At 41.7% G+C, this 22,411-nt stretch overlaps 1 protein-coding gene across 5 annotated transcripts in view; it reads right to left on the bottom strand.

The window, feature by feature from the left end:
• MID1 (midline 1) overlaps window positions 1-22,411 on the bottom strand; it is a 590,235-nt gene that overhangs the window by 294,636 nt on the left and 273,188 nt on the right. Inside the window, exon 2 of one of the 5 annotated variants that reach the window (XM_027609034.1) lies at window positions 17,556-17,665. The exons of the other annotated variants lie outside the window; for them this stretch is intronic. The gene's annotated coding sequence lies outside the window, so the exon portion shown is untranslated. The remainder of the gene's footprint in view (window positions 1-17,555; window positions 17,666-22,411) is intronic. 5 annotated transcript variants of the gene reach the window in all.

Raw genomic sequence — 22,411 nt, 5'->3', positions numbered from 1 at the left:
GGGAGGAGAGAAGCAATGAATCCAACCAGACTCAGAGAAACATGGATGAAGGAGGTGACAATGAATCCCTGAGTTCCACTGGGCTGAGTGTTTACATTTTAAGCTGAGGATTGATTATTGAAATGGCCTAGATAAGTCAGCAAAAGAAAGAAGAAAAATGTTATTTTGCTTGAGTTAATCAAAACAACTTTCTAATATCAAAACTCCTTTAGTTTGTGAACATAAGAATTTTCAGTCACATAGGAAATAACACATTTTCCACTTTTTGAAAAGTGTAAGAAGTAAGGGTTATATCTGAAAACAAAATTTCCTTGCATGGCATCATGAAAATTTGCTCCAAACACCTAGGATGTTAGTGTATACCCTGTGATGTGCAGGTACATTGAAAATAGTATTCTTAAGACGGCCACACTGCTGTCTGTAGGGTTAAAGGTGATAGATGTGTTATGGATATTGAACAAGAAAGAAAACCATCAAATTCCCTTTAGTGACCTGAGGAGATTTCCCAGAGCCTTCCTAGTGCATTATATGACATTAATTTGTTGTTGCTAAAATCCTCAAGTATTCCATAACTCCTGTTATATTCAAAGGTAACTTTATCATTTGCTTTTGTGGGTTTAAAACACTACCTACTAATTACTTCCATCACTAGACCTCCATGTCAAAATGGTATTTAGGATGATCTTTTCGATAATTAGTAATACATTCCAGTAAGTTGGATCAGTATTGTCACTGTTCTTGGAGATGTGATTTTTATATTTATAAAACAACAATACATTCTTCTAAGTATCGAAAGATTAAGTTGTTGTATAAAGCTCTCAAGGTGTTTCAAGAACTCTGGACCAATCCTAAATCTGCAAGCTATATAGTACTTTTCCTCGGTCTTAGTATTACTAGAACATTAAAAAATCTGCCATTTTTTTCTTATTCCCTATGTTGTACTTTTCATCTCTGTAACTTATTTATTTTACAACTGAAAGTTTGTGCCTCTTAATACCCTTGATCTAATTTGCCCATCCCCCACCTACCTCCTCTCTGGCAACCACCACTTTGTTTTCTGTATTGAAAAGTCTGTTTGGGGGGCTCCTGGGGGGCTCAGTTGGTTAAGTATCTGACTCTTGATTTTGGCTCAGGTCATGAGATTGAGCCCTGCATTGGGCTCTGCACTGGGCAGAGAGCCTGCTTAAGATTCTCTCCCTTGCCCTCTGCCCCTCCCCTCCCTCATGCATGCGCACACTCTCTCTCTCTCTCTCTCTCAAAAAAAAAAAAAATTTCTGTTTGGCCTTTTCTAAGAAAAGGCCACGATCAGGAGTAAGCAAATTATGAAAGGAAAAAATTTCACAGGTAAATGCAAGCACATAATAAAATAAAAGTAGTAGATTAATGATTTATAAAACCAGTAAGGAGGTTAAGGCAGAAAAGCAGTAAAATAAATTCTATCTCTAAAAATCAGTCAAGGGATTCACAAAGTAAAAGGATATAAAGTATGACTTCATTTACATAAAATGTGGGAAGAGGGGAGTACAAATTTAGTGCTTTTAGAATGGGTTTGAACCTAAATGATCATCAATGTAATACAGACTGCTATATGCGTAAGATGTTATATATGAGCCTAATGGTAACCACAAATCAAAAACTTGTTACAGATACACAAAAAATAAAGGGAAAGGAATCCAAGCATATCACTAAAGAAAGCCATTAAAAAAGAGAGAGAGAAAGCCATCAAACCACAAAGGAAGAGAGCAAGAGAAGAAGAAAGGAATAGAGAAAAACTACAAAAATAACCATAAAACAAGTAACAAAGTGGCAATAGGTACATACCTATTAAGAATTATTTTGAAAGTAAATGGACTAAATGCTCTAATAAAAAAACACAGGGTGAAGAACAAGTCAAAAAGCAAGACTCCACCCCCCCAAAGCAAGACCCATCTATATGCTGCCTACAAGAGACTCACTTCAGACCTAAAGACACATGCAGACTGAAAGTGAAGGGATGGAGAAACATTTCCCATGCAAATATAAGTGAAAAGGAAGCTGGGGTAGCAATACTTAAATCAGACAAAATGCACTTTATTTTTTTTTAAAGATTTTATTTATTTATTTGAGAGAGAGAGAATACGAGAGGGAAGAGGGTCAGAGGGAGAAGCAGACTCCCCGCCGAGCAGGGAGCCCGATGCGGGACTCGATCCCGGGACTCCAGGATCATGACCTGAGCCGAAGGCAGTCGCTTAACCAACTCAGCCACCCAGGCGCCCTGACAAAATACACTTTAAAACAAAGACTGTAACAAGAGACAAAGAAGGACACTACATAATGATAAAGGGAACAATCCAACAAGAGGATATAATAATTGTAAATATTTATGCACCCAACATGGGGGCACCTACATACATAAATACATAAATCAACATAAAGGAAGTAATTGACAGTAATACAATAATAGCAGGGGACTTTAACACCCCACTTACATGAAAGGATAGATCATCCAGACAGAAAATCAACAAGGGAACAATGGCTCTGAATGACACACTGGACCAGATAGGCCTAACAGATATATTCAGAACATTCCATCCAGAAACAGCAGAATACACATTCTTTTCAAGTGCACACGGACCATTCTCCAGAAGAGATCACATATTAGGCCACAAAACAAGTACTGATAAATTGAAAAAGACTGAAATCATATCATGCATCTTTTCTGACCACAGCATTATGAAACTAGAAATCAAGCATAAGAAAAAAATCTGGAAAGAACATAGATACATGGAGGCTAAATAACTAAACTAAATAATTATTGCTACTAAACAATAAATGGATCAACCAAGAAATCAAAGAGGAAATTAAAAAAATACATGGAGACAAATGAAAATGAAAACACAATGGTCCCAAATCTTTGGGATGCAGTGAAAGGTGTCCTAAGAGGGGAGATTATAGAAATACAAGCCTACCTTAAGAAATAAGAAAAATCTCAAATAAACAACCTGACCTTATACCTAAAGGAGCTAGAAAGAGAACAAAGCCCAAAACCAGGAGAAGGAAGGAAATAATAAAGATTAGAGGAGAAATAAATGAAATAGAGACTAAAGAAACAATAGAACAGATTACTGAAACCAGGAGTTGGTTCTTTGAAAAGATCAACAACATTGATAAACCTCTAGTCAGACTCAGCAGAGAGAGAGAGAGAGAGAGAGAGAGAGAGAGAGAGAGAGAGGACTCAAATGAATAAAATCAGAAATGAAAAAGAAATAATAACCAACACCACAAAAATACAAAGAATTATAAGAAAATGTTATGAAAAATTATATGCCACCAAACAGGACAACCTAGAAGAAATGGAAAAATTCCTAGAAACATATAACCTTCCAAAACTGAATCAGGGAGAAATAGAAAATTTGAATAGATTACTAGCAATGAAATTGAATCAGTAATCAAAAAACTTCCAACAGATGAAAGTCTTGAACCAGATAGCTTCACAGGTGAATCCTACCAAACATTTAGAGAAGAGTAAATACAATTCTTCTCAAACTATTCCAAAAAATAGAAGAGGAAGGAAAGCTTCCAAATTCATTCTACGAGTCCAGCATTACCCTGACACCAAAGCCAGATAAAGACACTACCAAAAAAGAGAAACAGAGGCCAAAACCTCTGATGAACATAGATGCAAAAATTCTCAACAAAATATTAGCAAATTGAATTCAACAATACATTAAAAAATCATTCACTGTGATCAAGTGGCATTTATCCTAGGAATGCAAGGGTCGTTAAATATTTGCAAATCAATGGGCTACATCACATTAATAAGAGGAAAGATAAAAACCACGTGATCATCTCAATAGATGCAGAAAAGCATTTGATGAAGTACAACATCCATTCATGATGAAAACCCTCAACAACGTAGGTTTAGAGGGAACATACCTCAATAAAATAAAGGCCATATATGAAAACCCCACAGTTAATGTCATACTCAATGGTGGAAAACTGAGAGCTCTTCCTCTAAGATCAGGAACAAGACAAGGATGCCCAGTCTCACCACTTTTATTCAACGTAATACTGGCAGTCTTAGCCACAGCAATTAGAGAACAAAACGAAATAAAAGGCATCCAAATTGATAAGGAAGAAGTAAAACTTTCACTATTTGCTGATGACATGATACTCTAATAGAAAACCCTAAAGACTCCACCAAAAACTACTAAAACTGATAAATGAATTCAATTAAGTTACAGGATACAAAACTAATATACAGAAATCTATTGCATTTCTATACACTAATAATGAAGTAGCAGAAAGAGAAATTAAGGAAACAATACCATTTACAGTTGCACCAAAAAGAATAAAATACCTAGGAATAAATTTAACCAAGGAGGTGAAAGACCTGTATTCTGAAAACTATAAAAAACTGATGAAAGAAACTGCTGATGACACAAACAAATGGAAAACTATTCCATGCTCAAGGATCGGAAGAACCGATATTGTTAAAATGTCCATACAACCCCCCAAAATCTACAGATTTAATGCAATCCCTATCAAAATACCAACAACATTTTTTTTTCCCCACAGAACAAGAACAAATAGTCCTAAAATCTGTATGGAACCACAAAAGACCCTGAATATCCAAAGCAATCTTGAGGAAGAAGAATGAAGCTGGAGGTATCATAATCCCAGATTTCAAGATATACTACAAAGCTGTAGTAACCAAAACAGCATGCTACTGGCACAAAAACCGCACATCATTGGCACATAGGTCAATGAAGAGAATAGAGAGCCCAGAGATAAACCCATGCTTATATGGTCAATTAATCTATGGCAAGGGAGGCAAGCATATATAATGGGGAAAAGATGGTCTTTCCAACAAATGGTTTTGGGAAAACTGGACAGCTACATGCAAAAGAATGAAACTGGACCACTTTCTTACACTATACACAAAAATAAACTCAAAATGGATTAAAGACCTAACTGTGAGACCTGAAACCATAAAACTCCTAGAAGAAAACATAGGCAGTAAGTTCTTTGGCAATGGCTATAGAAACATTTTTCTAGATATGTCTCCTGAGGCAAGGGAAACAAAAAATTAAACTCTTGGGACCACACCAAAATAAAAAGCTTTTGCACAGAAAAGGAAACCATCAACAGAACAAAAGACAATCTCCTGAGTGGGAGAAGATATTTACAGATGATATATCTGATAAGGGGTTAATATCCCAAATATATAAAGAACTTATACAACTCAACACCAAAAAACCCCAAATAATCCAATTTAAAAAATGGGCAGATGACCTGAATAGACATTTTTCCAAAGAAGACATCCAGATGGCCAAAAGACACATGAAAAGATGCTCAACATCACTAATCATCAGGGCAATGCAAATCAAAACCACCATATTACCTTACATCTGTCAGAATGGCTAAAAACAAAGACAGGACATAACAAGTGCTGGTGAGGATGTGGAGAAAAAGGAACCCTTGTGCACTGCTGGTGGGAATGCAAACTGGTGTGGCCACTGTGGGAAACAGTACGGAGGTTCCTCAAAAAATCAGTAGAATTACCATATGATCCAGTAATTTCACTACTGGGTACTCACCCAAAGGGGGGAAAAAAACCCCCACTAATTCAAAAAGATATATGCAACCCTATGTATATTGCAGCATTATTTACAATAGCCACAATATGGAAACAACCATTGATAGTGTCCATTGATAGAGGAATGGATAAAGGTGTGCTATCCATATCTCACCTGTTTTGTTTTTTTAGGTTCCACATATAAGTGAAATTGTAGGAGTGCCTAGGTGGGCTCAGTTGTTTAAGTGTCCGACTCTTGATTTGGACTCAGGTCATGATCTCAGGATCACAAGATCAAGCCCTGCCTTGGGCTCCGTGCTCAGTGGGGAGTCTGCTTGAGATTCTCTATCTCCCTCTGTCCCACCCCTCACTCCCGCTCTCTCTCGCCCTCTCTCAAAATAAGTAAGTCTTAAAAAAATAAGTGAAATCATAGGGTATGTGTCTTTCTCTGACTGACTTATTTCACTTAGTGTAATACCCTCTAGGTCCATCCATGTTGTTGCAAATGGCAAGAGTGCCATTTTAAATGTCCAATCTCACATGCAAATAATCTTCGTGTGAGTCGCTCACCCAACAGGATGTTTTTCCGATGTGTGTAGTACTGACCTATAAAGTACACCTCTGAAACAAGAGTCCACTAATATCCTAAAGGAAAACCACACAGATGAGTGAAACTTAAATCTGATCTGAGGGATAACAAAAAGGGCTTGTAGCTGCTCCTCAGTACATGGTGATTCAGGTGCCTCTGGTGTTTCCTATTTTGGTGAATGCCATTGCTGCCCTTCCAGTTGCTCAGGATTGAAACCTCAAAGTCATCATTACCTCTCTCCTCTTCCTCACACCACACATCCACTTAGCTGCCCAATCCTGCTGATTCTATGACCTCAACATGTTTGGCATCTGACTCCTCCTGTCTGCCGCCCTTACTTCTTCCTGCCTGGATTTTGTCATGGCCTTGGAATTGGTCTCCCCAGCTTTGGCAGCCTCCTTTCCCCATTACTCTTCTCCACTGCCACCACATTACCCTTCCTAAGATTTGGCTTATATAATTTCCCTGCTCAAAAGCTGTGAGGAATCTCTATTATAAGCAGCGTGAAATACAGGGTCCTCGAGCCGATATTCAAGCTACCATAGTATGGTCCATGGACCGATGCGGCCCATGAACCCCTTGGTGTGGTTCACCATGGAGATACATAGAAAAATACAGAGTCTTCATCTAGAAATCTCCCTAGACAGTCTTTCTTTTTTTCTCATATTTGTTCCGATTATCTTCATTGAAATGTAGTTCTACATCCATCAAGTCTACCAATATGGTTTTGGTTTTGTAAATTTAAAAAATATTTTAATATCCTTCTTCTAGTAATTCATTTTTACTGTTGAAAATATATGTATCGGGATACCACACTTTGGAAATTCATACAGTGATCATTTGTGAAGCACTGTTCTACAGGAGCCCTCTACCAAGTGCGGTCCCCAGACAGGCAGCATCCACAACACCTGGGAGCTTGTTAGAGAAGCAGAATTTCAGGTCCCACCCCAGACCTACTGACTCAGAATCTCTGCGAGTGGGTCCTGGCAATCTGTGTTTTAACAAGCCTTCTAGGTTCTAGCTAACGTTTGAGATACACTGATTAATAATCTTTCCAGCGCTCCTCAACCCCCCTGTAGCCCATGGTGGCTACTAAGCATTTGTAGCTGATATGACTGAGAAAAATGTTAACTTTATCAAGTTTCATTCAAATCTAAATAGTCACACACTGAAAACGAAAATGATATTATATATCAATTAGATCTCAATTTAAAAATAACTACTAATAAAGAACCATTAGCCGAGAGAAAAATAACTAAACATCCACATGTGGCTAGTGGCTTCCATATTGGACAGCACTGGACTGTTCCCTGTACTATACCCTTAAGCAGACAGCTGCAGTGTCATCTCTATGCTGTATTTTAAGCTTTCCAGTCCACCTGGGAATATTCGTTTTCCAACCCCAGCACCCTCATAATAACCTATGAAAATTCACCCATTTCTCAATGTGCTCACCTCTTCCAAGAAGACTTCCAGGATCTTCCTTATTTAAGTTAACTTTCCTCCTTGTTTTCCTTCTACAGTGTTTCTTCTCATTCTCTTATAGAACTTATTAGTCTCTGCTTCGTGCCCAGATTACTTAGGGATGAGTTCGCACTCCCCCAGATGGACAGCCCTTGGTTTAATCATCTATTATCCCATGATAGCACCTCTCTGATACTTTGCAAATGGGAGGCATTTACCAACCATGTAATTGAATTAAACCTACACAAAACCAGAAAGAAAAGTCTTCAACACCAACAATACATCCTAGTGTTCTTAGAAGTCGAGACAGATCAAAATGTTAACGTACACAATTTAGTTTAGAATAGGAAAAAATGTTAAAGCCATGGTGAAACATTTGTCACAGGATCAAAATACATTGTTATAAAAATAAACACAGTGCCTGCCTCATCATTTCTTTAGCAGCAGGAAACCATTTTCCTTTGGCAATCCTCTACCTCCATCAGAATTGTTTCTTAACTAAATTTGAAATTAAAAACAGACACGTAGCTTTTTTTTTTTTGGAAATAGCACTCCTATTGGAGAAACATTTTTTTCTGGTGATATAAAAGCAGTTTTCCCATCAATTTCATGAAAGATATTAGACTTCTGAATGGACTAATATTTTGCTACAAGTAACACAAATAATGTCTATTTTTTACAGAAAAGGTGAGAAGAAAACACAATTCATTCTACTTTATTTCAGAGTTCTAACTAGACCCTGTTTTTACAAAGCTATAAAATTAAAATACATGAAATTAACCACACCAAACCAAACATCAAGGTGGTTAATAATTAAGTATATTCTGCCATCAATGTAATAAACCTCATTAGACTTTTATAGGGATTACATACTCACAGTGACTCACAAATACAGCACTCCAAAGAACTTAACACTTCACAATGCCTTCACACAAAAGTGAATGGGAAACGTATGTTGCTTCCCAACAATGGGCAATGGCAGCATTCATATTAGATTTGAAAATCTGAATGTCAAATACAATTGACAGTTTTCTGTGTGCCTTTCATTATGGGAACTCACCAACTAACATTAATGCCAACTCCCCTTACAAGTTGTATTTTCAAAAATTTTAGGTTGCCTGATTGTGCCATAGTGGAAAAGCACACTCTGCAACAAGCTCTAAGTGTCCGCACATGACACATTTGATGTTCTTTTCCATCTGTTCTGAGCAGCTTGGAAAGATGCCGTTTTCTAGGCAATACTTTCTAATTTATTGTGGGCATTTAATTTAGATGAAGAATGGGCTGGTGGTCCAAGAGAAGATAATGTATTTATCTCAATAATGCACCATTTATTAGAACCTAATGGCAAAAATATTTTTAAGACATATGGATAACTGCATAAAAAAGATGACACGCATATATAATTCTAGTTATGTAAAAAAATAAAGTAAACAGATGTGAAAACAGAAAAAGAACTTGAACACCACAGTGTTAAAACTGGTTTCCTTTGAGTGAGTAATGGTGGTGGGAGTAATGAGGAATATATTTTTCAGAAATCTACTTTCTGTATTTTTGCTCGTTTGACTTTCTCATAATAAGAATGTTTCCATGTACTACTTGTGAAACCAAAAGGAAGAATTATTTTAAGAAAATAAAAAAACATTCTATTTAAAGAAAAGCAAAAGAAATATTTTTTTTTTCCCGACAAAGGATTTTTTTCCTAAAAAGCAGTACAAACAAAAGCAAGTTTTCAATGCATTTTTTTTAGATTTTATTTATTTATTTGACAGAGAGAGCACAAGCGGGGGGAGCGGCAGGCAGAGGGAGAGGGAGAAGCAGGCTCCCCGCTGAGTAGGGAGCCCGATGCGGGGCTCGATCCCAGGACCCTGGGATCATGACCTGAGCCAAAGGCAGCCACATAACCAGCTGAGCCACCCAGGCACCTCACAAAAGCAAGTTTTTTTGAAGAAAAGGTTTTTTGGAAAATGTAATAAAAAATTAAACAGGGCTCCCTAATGACCTCTGATTAGCTCTCATTAATGATAATGAATATTTATATAATACTTTATAGTTTAGAAATGATACTTTACATTTATCATCGCATTTATTAATATAGCAGTGAGATTTCACCATCATCATTTTACAGATGAGGAAACTGAAACTCAGGCTTGTTAAAGCATTTGGCTGATTGCAGTGGCAGGGCCAGAATTTGATCCAAATTTTGATTGCAAAGCCCAGGTGTCAACCACTACATTCCCTCAACTCAATCAGATGCAGCTCAGAGAAACTGATGAACTGAATCTGACTAGAGAAGTTAAACAACCACAATCTAGACAATTAAGGATTTTGTAAAGTTTAATGGGTTTATTTGAAGCAATTATGTATGAAATCGTCACATTTTATACCGCTTGGGAGGTCTCTGATAACTTCCCTTCACACTCTTTCTAATGATCCTTTTTTTTTAATGAGAAGCAGCAGCAGTGGGAGAGAACGACTTGTCCCCTTGAACCACAATCCCATGCTCACAGCTGTATCACATTTAAGGTCCACTCACTGTTCATTCACTTGTTCCGCAAATACGTATTGATCTCTCAATATGTTGCTTATTGTGTGCATGGGAAAAGGATGAGGCATCTTCCCTGCTTTCAGGGAACCCCAAATTCATGGAAAAATAGGTGTAAAATCATAACCCCATGTGGAAGAAAGAAGAGCAATACCAGAGTACGTGCCAAGCCAAAGTGGTCCTCAACCAGGGGTGACAGCGCCACCTTAGGGGGACGTTCAACAGTATCCGGAGACATGTTGGTTCTCACACCTCGGGGTGAGGGTAGCATGTAGTCAGTGGGTAGAGGCCTGAGATGTTGCTAAACATTCTATGATGCACAGGACAGCCTCCACAGCAAAGATTATCTGGTCCAAAATGCTAATAGTGCCAAGGTTTAGAAATCGTTCGCTAAGGCATATCATTCTCTTCAGATTTTAAATGAGGAAATTTATACTGGCTAAAGTACAGGAGTTTACAATTCCATGATAATAGGTAGATTAACAGTGTCAGTAATCTCCTCTTGAGGGAGTGCTCTAATCTTAGTTTTAGCTGTCTGGGGGTTAAAAACAAAAATACAACTTTTCTAGAAGTGGGTTAATAATACATAATTTGGAAGGGTGGGGGATTCTTCATTTTTATGGGAATGAATTCCCATTCTTCTGCCCCACCCTTGGCCAGGCTCCCATCATTTCTCCCTCTCCAGACTGCTGTACACCAAGATTATTAGGTTTTCTCCTGTTCAGCATTCTTAATAAATTCCCACTGCCCTGGGGATAACATTTAACCTTGCTTCAAAACCTACAAGGTGCCCATGACCTAGACCCTGCCACCTCATACCCTTACCTGTTCGCTCTACTTCAGCCACAGTGATCCCTAAGTTCTTTTCCCAACTCAGAGGCTTCACACATTCTGTTTCCTCTAACTGGAAATCTCCTCCCCCTGCCACTAAATCCTTACATTTCATATCATGACCTAAATATCATGCCCTAGAAAAGGCAACCCACAACTTCCCATTTCCTTTCAGCCCCTTCCTTATCCATTCTCCATCCTGCCATGCCTTGCTCTGTCTGCCTGACCCCTGGGTGTCTGTATGACTTAAGCACCCTTGCTAGCTGACTCTGGGTTGGATTCAGCCAATGGGAAGCATCCGCAAGAGTTCTGAGGGCTGGAAGAAATGGATATCCAGGCACTTGCACCCCCTTTCCTATCTGGGTTCCACTCTGGGAGAAAGTTCCTCCCACGGGCACCAGAGCTCTAGCTCTCTTTAAGCCCTGGTGCCCCATTCCGTCCCCTTGCCCCTCCAGTTGATGCTAGTTTTGGGTTAGGCTGGCATCTCTCCTGTCTTCCCTTAACCCTGCCCCCACCTCTGGAAGTAGCCTCTTCGTTAACAAATTTTCATTTGAACCTCTAAAGTGAATTTTGTTTCTGGCCAGCACTTTGGCAATCACACTCTTCAATCTAAATCAGTATAGACTCTTCGTATTATTCTTCATGTAGATTCTTCCACAGCCTCCAATCATGTTTACTCTGAGCTCTTACCGCGTTTTAGAAATGTGTGTATGCATGTTTGTATTTTGGTTCTTTGTGTAATATCTGTTGCCTGTTCTCCGGCACAGTTCTGTTCTCCAGGGATCATGGCTGTTTGGTTAGTGACAGTTGAATGGACGGATTAAAGGGCAGACAATGCCCCTGTTGAGAATAGACACCTGCATTTTTCATGAAATAAATCATTTAGAAACTATATCAATATAAGGAATTTATGGATAAATAAAATGACACATGCGAAGGAGACTGCTCGAAGCTTTCTGTGCATGGACGCATGCATTCAAACCGACATCTATTCAGACCTTGCCAGTACCACATTCTTCATCACACACTGGGAGCAGAGGCATGAAAAGGAAACAGTGTCTTTTCTCAAAGGCTCACAGAGCAGTGGGGAAGATAGAAATGTAAAGATAATGGGGCATACGAGCCAGGGGCACAAGGGGGTCAAGAAAGAGATGGGTATCAAAGTGGGAAGATTGACAAGGGAGGCATCTGGAAATTTAAAAAAATACAACAAAAGCATGCTTCCGTTTTGTTCCAAAAAACAATGGCGACCACAACCACACATTCTTTGTTGTTTCTCAAATTCAGAGAGGAAAGGAGGAAGGCCACATTCATGCCAAATGTGTTGCTTTGGGATCAAGTCTCAGTCCAGAGAAGGGTCCAGTTGGTACTGACAGGTAAAGAGGCAATAACATGAAAATTGCCCGGGTTTTCCTCCAAGACTCCAGACATGTGAGTCCTGATCGTCATGGAAGCCCAAGGAATGGGATCATGGAAGCTTCCAGCTCGAGTGCTCCCGGGAAAGCTGCCTTTGCCGAGTTCGGGAAGGTTTAAGTCATTTACGCGCTGTCAAGTTTGATACGCATCTGTGTGCCACCGGGTGGTATGAATGAGCCTCTGTGATTACAATATGACATTTATAATCCTCAAGGTAACAGTTATGTTCACCAACATTCTTTCTGTCTGGAAATATTAAGAAATACTCTAACATCTTTTTTCATTGAAATAATATTTTTTTAACCTTCCTGTGTAGAGGAAAACAGTTATTTCAACAAATGCTTTTATCATCTTCATAATTTTGTCAGTGAATTGCCCCAGTCCACGGAGGTCACAATGAGTCACAAATCATTCTGATTGGAACCAAGTCAGCACCGAGGGCCTGTCCTCAGTCAGACACAAGAGCAAGGGGTGGAAAACTTTTGCTATAAAGGCCAGCTAGTAAATATTTTCGGCTTTGTGAGCCACACGGTCTCGCTTGCAACAAGTCCACATTGCCATCATAATGTGAAAGCAGCCATAGACAATACGTAAATGAACAGGCATAGTCATGTTTCCGGCAAACTTTGAGTACAAAAATAGATGGCCCGCCAGATCTGGCTTGTGGGCTATAGTATGCCAGCCCTGCCCCAGACTATGAAGAAGGAAAGGAAGAAAATGAACTGGGAACAAGGGAGACAGCTCGAAAACAAGCGAGAAAAGGGGCGCCTGGGTGGCTCAGATGGTTGAGCGGCTGCCTCCGGCTCAGGTCATGGTCCCAGGGTCCTGGGATCGAGCCCCACCTCGGGCTCCTTGCTCCTCGGGAAGCCCGCTTCTCCCTCTCCCTCTGCCTCTCTCCCTGCTCATGCTCTCTCTGTGTCTGTATCTCTGTGTCTCAGATGAATAAATAAAATCTTAAAAAAAAAATAAAACAAGTGTGAAAAAAAATCAAATCATTGATGGCAACCCTGCACGGGTACCAAAAGGAGAACATTCTAGTTGTACGATGTACTAAGGTAGTGACGATAAATCAATAAACTGTGAGTAACTGACTACATATTCTTCCTTGTGACAAAATAAAAGTCACGGGTAGAATTTCCTAGCAGCTACGACTACTATGTTAAGGAAAATCCTATTTGGGGGGCATCTGGGTGGCTCAGTCGATTTAAGCGTCCGGCTCTCCATCTTGGCTCAGGTCATGATCTCAGGGTCGTGAGATCGAGCCCCCCACCCCAGCATGGAGCCTGCTTGATACTCTCTCCCTCCCACTCCCTCTACCCCCACCCCGGTACCCTGCTTGCACACGTGCACTCTCTCTCAAAAACATTATACTGTGAAAAATACAAATAAATATATAGCTCAGAAATAGGAGGTGTGACATAGATGAGCTTTGAAAACATTATGGTAGGTGAAAGAAGCCAGACACAAAAGGCTACATATTTTATGATTCCACTTGTATAAAATGTCCGGAAGAGGCAAATCCATAGAGACAGAAAAGCAGATTAGTGGTTGTGGGGGGGTGGTGGTGCTGGGGAGGAAATGGGGAAGGACTGCTAACGGGCACAGGGTTTCTTTTGGGGGTCATGAAAATGATCTGAATTAGACAGCGGTGATGGAGGCACAACTCTGTAAATGTACCCAAACCCGCTGAACTGTACGCTTTCAAAGGGTGAGTTTTATGGCACATGAATTAGATCTCAATTAAGAAGAGGGAGTAGGACATTCTCATACAACGTTTCCATCTTTCTGGAAGGTAACTTGAGGCAATACATATTAATGTACTCAAAGTCCTACAAGTGTGGGAAGCAAAGGAGAAACAGGCGCTAAGAAGATGTGGAAACTGAAGAGCAGCAGGAAGGAAGGAAGCAAGGAAGTAGATAAATCAATGATTTCAGCAACGGGGATGCTTCCATACACATCGATTCGAACACAAAAGGGGCTCGATCCCGTTCTGAGAGCAATTCAAAAGGTAATACTTTACCTTCCCATACCCTTGGAAGATGCCCACAGAGAGCTGATCTGCTTATATGAGTTACCAGATTTGTCCGGACATAAAATGATTATCGCTGGGCGCTGGGCGAGGAGCGGTTCTGCAGGTGGGGCATTCTAAATCCCATTTTACAGATGAGCAACTGATTGTCAAAGGCTCTTGCCCCCATCCCGGGTCTCACGGATCTCAGGCTGACGGTGCCCACACCTCACTCACACCGCGCGCACTGGCTCATCGCCCCTCAGCCGTGCTCCCTCTCCCTGAAAGGGGGTGCATGAGACGCCGCGCAAACATGCTCCCGCTGCGGCCACCTGGTTTCAGCAGCAGCCTCCCAACCGCTCTCCCTGTGCCTCCTGCTCCCAGCTGCCAGAGGGATCTATTTAAAACTTCCATCGCTCATACACCCATGCCCCGCTCCCCCTGAAAAAGTCAAGCCCCTCACCCAGATTTAGAGGGGCCCAGAGGCCCTGGTCCACCGGCTAGCACACGCACTACCGCTTGCCCCTGGCCCTTCTTTCACGGACCTGGGGGCCCGCCTTCGCATGCAGCCTCGCTGCTCCCGCCACCTGGAGTGCCCTTCACATGGCTGACTCTGCACTCAGGTCACCTCCCACGGAGACTGGCCTTGTCTCCGGTCCTGGAATAGCAACGGTTCACTGTGCGTTAACTCTCTGCAAAGCCCTTCCCATCTGATATTTTTTCCCCCTCCTCCCTCTCTCTTCTCTCCTTCGCCCTTCCTTCCTCCTTTCTGCTTTCTTCCCTCTCTTCCGTCTTCTCTCCCTTCCCCCCACCCTCTAGAACATAAGCCCTAGGAGAACATGAACTCCTGTGCTGTTCACTGAAGGGTCACCTGCCCCCAGCCCGTTTTAGGCACTCAAATTATTTCCTGAAAGAATTAATGAATGCAGACGAAACTTGGCGGAGGTCCCATGTGTAGCTAAATGATTAAAGATCTTAACCCCGCAGCACCCGGTCCTGGCTCTGCAGAGGGTTAACCAATAAATGGGACTTCTAATGACCACAGACTTCAGAAGGTCCTAACCAACACTGACCATTTACTCCTGCCCCCACCCCCAAGGTTCCATGTCTGAGACAAGTTTCTGCCTGGAGAGAGTTTTTATTACCTACTCATAAAGCCCTGAATCATGTGGTTTACAGGGCAAGTGCTAATGCAGTCATAATTATATTGGTGCGAACACATTGTCATAGAAATGTAGCAAACATAGACACGGGCATTTAAGAGAAACCCAGCTAGCTGCTCTCAACACAAGATCAACCATCACAGAGAAACCAGTTGGCAGGCGCACAGCTAAGGAACTTTAACCGAGTGACTGAAGGTGACACACCCTGCAACTCACAGCGTAAAATGACAGTTTGCACCAGCACCTCAGGGTAACCACCTCACTCCCCAGAGAGCAACGCATTGGGGAGCAAATCTATAATTAAGACGCGGATACCACCTTCCCCAAGACGGTGACTGCTGTTCATTTCTGTTTAATTAACCCAAGCACAAAAGAAGCGTAAACTGCAGTCTGTGGGTGATTTCCTTTCTTTCCTCTTTTGGAAGCAGATCAAGGAACAAGAAGGGACATGACTTCATTATAAATTCAGCACTTACCTAGGCTTTTTCTCCTTTTTAATCTTTGAAATAACAGTTGATCCATTAAGAGACTCGAAGGTGAAAAATGTCAAGCCTTTGACCTTTCCTTAGTTCACACGCACGTACTGAGCCAATGAAAACATACTCACCCACCTACTCCATCTCCCCACAATTAGTGCTTCCCATGGACTCGGTGATGAGTCTAGAGCCAAGTTCCTCAGCCTAGGCACTACTGACATTTTGGAGCGGATAATTCTCTGTGGTAGGGGCTGTCGGGCCGTGCCGGGCACTGCAGGATGCTGAGCAGCCCCCCTGGCCTCCACCCACCAGACGCCAGGAGCACCCACCCCTCAGCCGTAACCACCAAAGATGCCTCCAGATACTACCAAATGTTCCCTGGGGGGCAAAACCACTCCAGGTTGAAAACCACCGTTCAAGACAGTATACATAAAAAAAAAAAAAAAAAAAAGAAGAAGAAAAACGATCAGCGAATACTCTCTAATTATTTTCCCCTTTCAACATAGACCAACACATTCTATTTCCTGTACACTATACACTTACGAATCCAGAACACACACGGATTGCCCCAGTATCATTTGTTGCTGCATTTGAGTAAGACGAGCAGCACCACAGAGTAACCAACACGCCACGCAGAGAGCAAGGCCTTTTGCTCTGCGTCTTCCCGAAACCCTGTAAGACCAGTGCTGCTCTTGCAGGACGACTCCCTGAAACCCGCTGCAGAATTTTATGCCTTCAAGGACTGTATGCCAAGATTACACTTAAATGCGTCTGAAACTCAGCAATATTTGTAGTTGGTGGAGGGATCTTAAAACTGCTTTCAAACCAGCCATTTAAAGATCATAATATTTGGATGAAGAGCTCTTTAAGGAGAAAGAAGAGAGCTGATTTTAGTTTGAAACCAATGAAAAAACAAGTCGTTTATCTCTGTCTTTTGCTAAAATAACTAACCTCTCTTAATGACGATGTATTTAGATTAACAACAGAAAGAGCAGGACTAGTCCTGGTATCGGCCTTACAAGATTTTACAATTCTGAAAAGGCCATTAATCAGTAAACAATCTGTAAAGACAACCTAAAGAAAATTTGTTCCAACCGCCTCATTCCCTTGTCTTGGTTATAATCCAAGGGTAAATCCTCCAAGTCTAAATCGCACTACCCATAAAACCCCTTATCTGCCTTGCCTCGGTAAAGGCCATCAACCAAATCCCCACAGACTGTTTTTCCCATGGGGGAATGAGGCTGCGAGTTCGTCCACCAAGAAGCAGTAAGTGGGAAGGAAGGCTAAGCAAGAAATCAAACATAAATCTTCATCAGCCTTCTCATGTAGAGCCGACACGGATTTAGAAAAAGCTTTTCTTCAGGATTTTCATAAACTTTCTTACTTGCCCAGGAATAATGTCTTCTAATTGAAAAAGTGCATTTGCAAGGCTGTTGACAATCACACATGGATTATTTCACATTGCACAGGAAGCTGCCCGATGTAACACTTCTACCCCATACTCACAGTATTGTGTGATTTCGTTTGCTTTCATGATTTTCTTGTACGATATTTTATGGGTTTTGACTTAGCACCAGATGCACATTTGGCACGAATGGTATAATTTCTTTAAAAGGCTGTTTACAGAGAGATGAAAAGTTGATTAGTATTATTTTTAATCTTTTTTTTTTTTTTTTTCCCCCTGATGGGTTAGTGACTTGCTTTGTGCAAGCCCACATTTTTGTTTGGCTGAAGAGAAAAATATTTGACATAGCCCGTGTCAATCTAACTTGTGGTTTTGCTTTAAGCCCTCTATGAGTAGCTTGCATCTTGTGATCTATTTAATACCTTGCCTTTCTTATTAACAAAACCCAAACTAGGCCATGTTCAGGGTGATCAGCTGGAAAGAATGTGGCTCATCAGAGAGGGTGGGCGTGTACCCAGCATTCTTTTCTAAGAACAGTGGCTCACCACAAACGTGGAGGGTGAGGTGTTTGGGAAGTCTGGGCCCTTTGTCTAACTTTTGATTAGGGGCCTTCTGAGCTCTAATTAATGGCCATTTAAACACCCTTCCTTTCTATAGGTGTCCCACCAACTAATTTAACAGCTGCTTGGGGGGCAGACTGGCATTTTGGACTCAGTTTCGTAGGAGTCTACATGCTTCCAAATTACTTTCCCATAATTTCTAAAATAACTGATCGTGAATAATGAGCATCTTGTAGTTGTAAGCCAAGGAAATGGATGATTTGAATACTACTTGAATAAAGAGTGCTGTTGTTTTCCCTTTCATCCCCCTGTCCAGGGAAGACACATCTATCAATACACCCTCTTTGCAAAACTCTGGTTGCTTATTTTAAGGGGATCTAACATAAATGAATCCATTCTAACACAGTGAATGTTTTGTGGGCCAGGCATTCCCTGTATTGCGTCTTCTATTTTCAGATGTAAAATACTATTTAAAAGGTAACTACTGAAGAAGTAGGAGGACAACTGGAGCCATGTTGAGAATGGGGCCCTAAGAAATCAGGTCTGCTCAGCAGAACATCCCCCTTCGGCTTGCTTAACCTCTCACGGTGCAATTCTGGGGAGTTTCACAATCCATTTGTGGTCTTCAGCACCAACATCGGTTCCCTTTAGGAAGAACCAAATGGACCATCGGCACCAGAATGGAAACCCTGCAATGAGTGCTACTAACTGCATTATTTTATTCAGTCCTCTGCTCATCTTACGAGGTAGGTGCCATTTCTCCCATTTTCCTCAGAGGCTAAGTAATTTTCCACAGTCATGAGGCAAGCAAGGGGCTGAGGCGAGCCTGGAAGCCGGCTCTGTCCAAGCACCGTCGCCTGCAAGAGTAAGTCGGCGCCCTGAGGTGGAGAGCTGCTGGCTCCCCTTGTGAGAACATGGTGAATGGAACCCCTGATACCCCGCTGCCCGATCGGACGAGGCTTGATAGGACACTCAAGCATTAAGTACCAGTCGACAGTAGTACTCATTACTAAGTATTGTTCCCATATGTTACTCCCTCTCTGAGACCAACAACTATGCAGAGATCCACGGTTGACGCATTGCTACTCCTTAAAAATCTCACCAGTGCAGTTTGCTCCCTCCTGTTTTCTTCTTCAGCCTTTGCCAATCAGCTATTCCTTTATTCTGCCAGCTCTTTAAATGGATGGAGAGCAGGCATGGAGTTGGGGGGCTGGCCTTGGAAGGCCCCTTCGAGGACAGTGTCAGAGCTGCCAACTGGAACAGAGCTACTGAGCCATCGTTACGGATGCCTAGACTACACGGAGCGTGGCAGAGCGTTACATCTGCAACGGACTTTGCCGATGGGGCCTTGTAAGCTATGGCCGTGACCTGCAGAATTCCTTACATTCTCCTTTTAGGGCAATTACTCTCTGCAGCTCCCCTCTCCGTAACATGTCCCGCGGGATCCCCCTCTCTGCTCCGTTCCTCACTAGGTTCGCATCCTTGCTTTGTCACCTTGCATTAAAACATGTCCTGACCGGGCGCCTGGGTGGCTCAGTTGGTTAAACCACTGCCTTCGGCTCAGGTCATGATCCTGGAGTCCCGGGATCGAGTCCCGCATCGGGCTCCCCCTTCTCTGTGGGGAGCCTGCTTCTCCCTCTGCCTCTGCCTGCCACTCCCCTTGCTTGTGCTCACTCTGTCTCTCTCTCTCTCTCTATGTCAAATAAATAATAAAATATTAAAAAAAAAAAAAAAAAAAAAAAAAAAAACATGTCCTGACCGGTCTGTCTTGTCCACAGGACTTGGAGCCCCTCAAAAGCAGATACGCTGCTCATTATTTTGGATTGCCTAAGGGTTTAGAAACCATGCCTGGCACGCCTTGATGCTCCCCTCCCCTATTTTGGTTTATAGCCTCTGAAAGTTCTCATCCGAATTTTTTACATTTCATTGATTCAAGTTTCTACCCAGCTTTACAGCGGTAATTTACCACTTTGATTCCTCACTCCACATTGGCTTCTACTATTGATTTATCGTCCCTTAGATTTCTAGTGCAAGCCAGGAAAGTGAAGAAGAAACATTGCAGACTTGGGAGTCACTAGCTAGCTATGCGTGCTGAGCTTATCAGGGTCCTCATTTGTGTTTCTAAGGAGAGAGCTGAGTGCGTGAGAAGGGAGAAAAGGGCAGAGAAGGAAGGAAAAGAAGAAAAGAAAGAAGGGCAAGAAAGTTCAGTCTTGTATGGTAGTTGTAGAAATTTTAGAGACTGTGTTTTGTAAGCACCTGGCATTTAATGGTCATTTATTCGATGGCAGCCATGCATTTTTGTGTTTCTGGGTCTGACTGCGAATACTCCGGGCCCGAATGGAAGATACGCAGCATACTGGAATAAGGGAAGATGTATCTTTGATTTTTTTTTTGGACACCACGACGGTATTTGTAGGTGGATTTTCTTATTGTTTTTGTTCAATCTCATTGGAGTTTTTATTTATAAAGTGAATTCATATTACATTTAGTTCTTTGTGGTGTTAGGGTCAACCTTCAAAATGTGTAATACTAGCAAGCAGCACTGAGTTGAGGTCATCAGATCAACCCTTTCGTCCGCCAGCCTACTATTACTAATATTACTGTGATGTGGCCACTTTACCTTGGTTTTTGCTCTTTAATACAAATTTTATTCATCCTTCTTCTTCCCCGCTCCCTCAAGCAAATATTAGTGAGGATTAATGGGTAAGGAGACCTAACATCTTCCAAACACATAATGGGCCCTCAAAAAATTGTTTTAAAGGTAATTGTATTGAGTTTGGGCAAAATGATCAATTACTGACCAGCACACAGAGTACAACAATGGATAACAAATGCCGTAGAGCTCGTAGAAACCTTGTTTCTAATTGTGCAGGTAGGCCATGGCATGAAGGTAGCAGAAAAAAATTTTATGACAATATAGGGCCAGAGCTGGATTATTGTATAAAAATATCATGATTGGAAACCACCATTGCCAAAAAGCATTCGCTATGAGTTAATTGATACGTTGTTCCAGTGAGACGTTACAAAAATCACGACAATTTGCATACTTCCAGAACTTCCAGGAAGTTTAGGGTGGGGTTGAGATACTAAACACTGATTAGAGTCTCATTTAGAGCTGGGAGGGGGGTAAAAAGATAGTAACATGCCGTGAACACTCATACCCATCACATGGAGACCGGCAGGCACTTTTGCTACATCCTCACAACTGTTAGGCAAAGCCAGTATTTTTTTTTTTTAAAGATTTTATTTATTTATTCATGAGAGACAGAGAGACAGAGAGAGAGAGAGAGAGAGAGGCAGAGGGAGAAGCAGGCTCCCAAGGAGCAGGGAGCCCGATGTGGGGCTCGATCCCAGGACCCTGGGATCATGACCTGAGCCGAAGGCAGACGCTTAACCATCTGAGCCACCCAGGCGCCCGCAAAGCCAGTATTTTTATCCCCATATTTCCCAAAGGAGAAATTGAGACCTGAGGAAGTCAAGAAACTCTACTGAAGTCCAGACTTACTGGAAGTGGCTGATCTGGGATTTAAACTCCTTTTTGGCTCTAGAGGTCTTTTTGATTAACCAGGCACAAGAGGTACCGAATTATGCTGTCCTTCAAACCACTGTAAGTGCTGTGGTAGGCACATCTAAGATGGTCCCCAGTGCTCCCCACTTCCTAGTATTCATGAATTGGTATTTACCTCCCCTGAAGTAACTTGCTTCTAACAGAACACAGCAATGTTGAGGGGATGCCACTTCCACGATGGGTCAAAAAACGACAGTGATCTCCATCTTGTTAGCAGATTCTCTCTCTAGCTGGCTTTGATGAAGCAAGCTGGCATGTTAGAGAGGTCCACATGGCGAGGAACTGAGGGAGGCCTCTGACTAACGGCCAGGAAGGAAATAAAGTCCTCAAGCCAACAGCTCTCGGCGAACTGAATCCTGCCACCAATCACAAGACTGAGCTTGGAAGCATATTCTTCCTTGGTTGAGCCTCCAGATGAGATACCAGCCTCAGTGGACACCTTGATCATATAGCCTGTAAGGCCCTGAGCAGAGGACCCAGCTAAGTTGTGCCTGGATTCCTGACCCACGAAACATGTGAGATAATATTTTAAGCCTCTAAGTTCTGGGGTAATTTGTTAGGCAGCAATAGATCAGTAATGCAAGGGCCTCACAGAATGGCCTAATAACACCATTTGACTTGTCACATGTGGCCACCAGTTTGAGACCCATGGAAGACAATGACACTAGTTTTCAAAGCAACAGATACCTCAACTCCTCCACTACATCGTAGCCAGAAAATAGGCTAAAAACAATACAGTAAATGCATTGCCACCTGGGCCTAATACCTTTACTTAACTTCTGTGTCAAAAACAGAAAGGAGGGGCCCCTGGGTGGCTCAGTCAGTTAAG

Source organism: Zalophus californianus, chromosome X (genome assembly GCF_009762305.2).
Source record: "Zalophus californianus isolate mZalCal1 chromosome X, mZalCal1.pri.v2, whole genome shotgun sequence".
Classification (NCBI taxonomy): Eukaryota; Metazoa; Chordata; class Mammalia; order Carnivora; family Otariidae; genus Zalophus; species Zalophus californianus.
Note: the sequence above shows the minus strand (reverse complement) of the source record. Positions and strands in the feature narration are given on the sequence as shown.